Below are 3,955 nucleotides of genomic sequence, written 5' to 3'. Positions count from 1 at the left end.
AATGTTCCAGGTGAACATATTTTAAAATGCATATTTGGCTGCTATGGGTGAAGTGTTCTATGCATGTTAACTGATATGTTGTTAGGGTTGTTCAGGGCTTTTATATATATATAATCACACTGATTTTTTTATGTACTAGTTCTTCTGTTATTCTACTAATTACTGAAAGATAATGTTAAGCAGGAAGTTGGGTATGAGCAAGGAGGGGTGGCCTAGCCAAAAATGATTCAAGATTATCTCTAAACCCCACCCCAGACACGCCTCAGTGTGGCCCAGAGGAGCTCACAGATATGCTACAAAATAATCATAGAGATGGGCCAACTCTGACACATGCGCCCTAGATGCACAGTGGATACAAATAACTACAGGGGCTTCTCCAACTTCCACATATGAACCCTTGATACACAGTTGTGTCCTCAGGTGACCTTAGACAGCAGGAAGCCAATTAAAGGTTCATAAATATTCTATACATGCATACATCTGACTATAACAGATTGAATTATGAAAAGACATGCACAATAGAGCTGTGGTTATGTAACTTGCAGAAGAAGTGAAAGTCGCTTAGTCGTGTCCGACTCTTTGCAGCCCCATGAATTGTATAGTCCATGGAATTCTCTACTCACTTGAGTGTGTAGCCTTTCCCTTCTCCTGGGGATCTTCCCGACACAGAGATTAAACCCAGGGCTCCCACATTGCAGGCGGATTCTTTACCAACTCAGCCACAAGGGAATTCCAAGATTACTGGAGTGGGTAGTCTATCCCTTCTCCAGCGGATCCTCCCTACCTAGGCATCAAACTGAGATCTCCTGCATTGCAGACTGTCAATCAAAACTCTCAGTGCACGCCCACCTGGATGAACATCTCAAAGCCCTGTCTTGAAAAAACCGCATACCTCATCATTCTGACACCAGAGCCTCTCTTGGCTTGGCCCACCTCTCTGCTGAGGTGTCCTTTATGTTCTTCCTTCAATAAACCAGGATCCAGTGCCTCTCCTGGCTTGGCCCACCTCTCTGCTGAGGTGTTCTTTATGTTCTTCCTTCAATAAACCAGGATGCAGAGCCTCTCTTGGCTTGGCCCACCTCTCTGCTGAGGTGTTCTTTATGTTCTTCCTTCAATAAACCAGGATCCAGTGCCTCTCCTGGCTTGGCCCACCTCTCTGCTGAGGTGTTCTTTATGTTCTTCCTTCAATAAACCAGGATCCAGTGCCTCTCCTGGCTTGGCCCACCTCTCTGCTGAGGTGTTCTTTATGTTCTTCCTTCAATAAACCAGGATCCAAAGTCTCTCTTGGCTTGGCCCACCTCTCTGCTGAGGTGTTCTTTATGTTCTTCCTTCAATAAACCAGGATCCAGTGCCTCTCCTGGCTTGGCCCACCTCTCTGCTGAGGTGTTCTTTATGTTCTTCCTTCAATAAACCAGGATCCAGTGCCTCTCCTGGCTTGGCCCACCTCTCTGCTGAGGTGTTCTTTATGTTCTTCCTTCAATAAACCAGGATCCAGTGCCTCTCCTGGCTTGGCCCACCTCTCCCTTGAGCTGCTTTTCCAGTTGTTTCATCACTAACCTTGTTTTTGCCATGGGCAAGACCTCAGATTCTTCTTTGTATCCTTACTGAGAACAGAAGCCCACAGGGGAGGGTCCTTTTCAATGCTCCCTATATCCACTAATAAGTAACTACATATATCATGATGGATTTATCTATTTTGCTTTGCATTCTTTCAGTTTTGCAATTTTGAGAATTTTTTTATTAGTTGCTTTCACTTTTAGTGTTATTTTATATTCATTGGAAATTGATTTCTTTGTCCTTGAATAACGATCTTCTGGACCTAGTACCTTTTGTATTAAAATACATTTCTTCCCATATTAATATAAATATTCCAGCTTTTAAAAAAATTAGATTGGTATTTTTCCATCATTTCAGTTCCACTCATATATAACTTTATAATTAAAGTGGATTTCTTATAAATAGCATATAGGTGGATTTTTTTTCCAATTTGAAAATCTCTATCTTTTATTGGTGTGTTTAGACAGTATACCTGAATGGAGTCATTGAGGCTTTTGATTAATATTTATCTAACTCTGAGTTGTTTTTCTGTCAGTCGCATCAGTTTTTGTCTTTTGTGTTCTTTTGGATTATTTTTAATTCCTTTTTTCTCCACAGTTGGCTTAATTTTTTTCTCTTTTAAAAATTTTAGGGACCTCATGTGGTCTGGACATGCTGGGTGGAGATGACAGCGGCCTGAGCGGAGGCCAGAGTATCAGTACAGAATGGTGCTGAGGAGCCTAGTGGAAGTTTGGTGGCCAAAGGCAAGGCTGGAGAAGGGTCTGGCCCAGTGGAACCATGGCAGCAGACCTGCTAGGTCCTTGGTGATGAAAGATGTGGAGACACTTCTATCTCCCTTGTATAGTTGATAGTTTGGGTGGTGAAGAGATGGCTGACAGTGTCAAAACCTTTCTGCAGAGCCTTCCCAGGGGAATCAAAGGCTCCATCTGGGGAATTTCTATTAATACCATCTCAAAGCTAGATGCTTGAATTCAGCAAGAGAGAGAGGAACAGTGGAAAAAGAACAAGCAGGATCCTGGCGCAGAGGAGAGTCCAGAGTATAATAAGGAAGCAGGAGTGTGAACCATGAATTGTCAGTAGAATTTTTCAGTGCTGTACTTAGAATACTGGTGTTGTTCTGGTTCAGTCTCCCTTGTTTTATTGAGTGTTTATTCCCGTGCTTCAATCAGTAATGGCCCAAATTACTGGTGACCCATCACGACATAGGGACGTTTGTTTGCAGTTGGAATTCTTCCTCACATCAAATTTCAGAGTTCTTTGGGTGCTCCTCCTGTTTGTATTTAGCAAAGCTGTAAACACTATTTTGTTTCAGGACATAGCTGAGCTGACATTTGCGGTATCAGAGAGGAAGCCTCACCATTCCCTAGCATCAGCTGAATAATAGCTGATATGCTCTTCAACCTTGTGCTGCAGGCTCTCTTCCTCCTCCAGAAGATGTTTGTGAGTCTCTTTCCCATCCATCTTGCTAGTCAGCTGGTTGGCCTCCTGTATATGTCTCTTCTCTACTCACTACACTGCTTTGAATATCATTGATTCAATAAAGGAACTGAAATGCACCAGCAGTTGCCAAACAGAAAGTGGCTTTACTACTTTGGATTCAGTTTGCCCTTGGTTTTCTCACAGCGATGAAGTCCTCTTACACAGTCAATGGATGCCTCTGGTCTATCCTCTTTCCTTTATTCATTATAGCACCCATGAAGCAAAGATCTCTGAAAAGCATATCTTTTTCAATTGCACCTCTTCTCCTTGGTGGTTTTCTTAAGCAACAGAGTCCTCCATAAGATGGTCTACCTGCAGTCTGCCCTCAATAGCTCCACTTCTGCAGAGACATTCCCCTCACCCCACCCATCTTCTGCAAACTGAAGCTGCTGCTGGTCCCTGGAGTCATCTGCCAGCCAGTGGAGATGGGTGGGATCGGAAGGAATCCATGGCAGTTCTTTACCTTGTTCACTTCTCCAACCAGGAAAGGCAGGATCCACTGTGCCAAGGGCCCGGTGCACATGCGCTTCTCTCTGAGGAATGGGGATTTTTGTCTCTGGTGCAGGTTAGGCAGAATCTTCTTGCATGGATTTTAAACACCAGTGAAAAGTGAAAGGACCACAAGTTTTTCTGCAGCTCTTTTCTAGCATCTGCCAGCCCCACACCTGGACTGATTTCAGGACTTTTTCTCCCTGTGCCATTTAACCTCTCGCTTGTCTTTCCTGCCTTCACCCACCCTTGGATGAACAGATTTTTTAAATTCTAGCCGTTGTATTCTGTGGACCTGTTATTTTTGTCTTCTGTGAAGCACATATATTGGATGTGGGAGGTAAAAGAGACTGCTGTTTCAGATCGCTCCCTTTATAGCCATCACTGTCTTGTTTTCTGTAACTTGGGTTAGATTTTGATTTCTTGCTCC

At 43.5% G+C, this 3,955-nt stretch overlaps 1 pseudogene; it reads left to right on the top strand.

The window, feature by feature from the left end:
- The first annotated feature begins 2,409 nt into the window (after positions 1-2,409).
- On the top strand, positions 2,410-3,637 carry LOC139037142 (etoposide-induced protein 2.4 homolog pseudogene; annotated as a pseudogene).
- The last annotated feature ends 318 nt before the right edge of the window (positions 3,638-3,955 follow it).

The sequence above is a fragment of the Odocoileus virginianus genome, chromosome 2, assembly GCF_023699985.2.
Source record: "Odocoileus virginianus isolate 20LAN1187 ecotype Illinois chromosome 2, Ovbor_1.2, whole genome shotgun sequence".
NCBI classification, from domain to species: Eukaryota; Metazoa; Chordata; class Mammalia; order Artiodactyla; family Cervidae; genus Odocoileus; species Odocoileus virginianus.
This window is presented reverse-complemented; position numbering and strand designations above follow the sequence as displayed.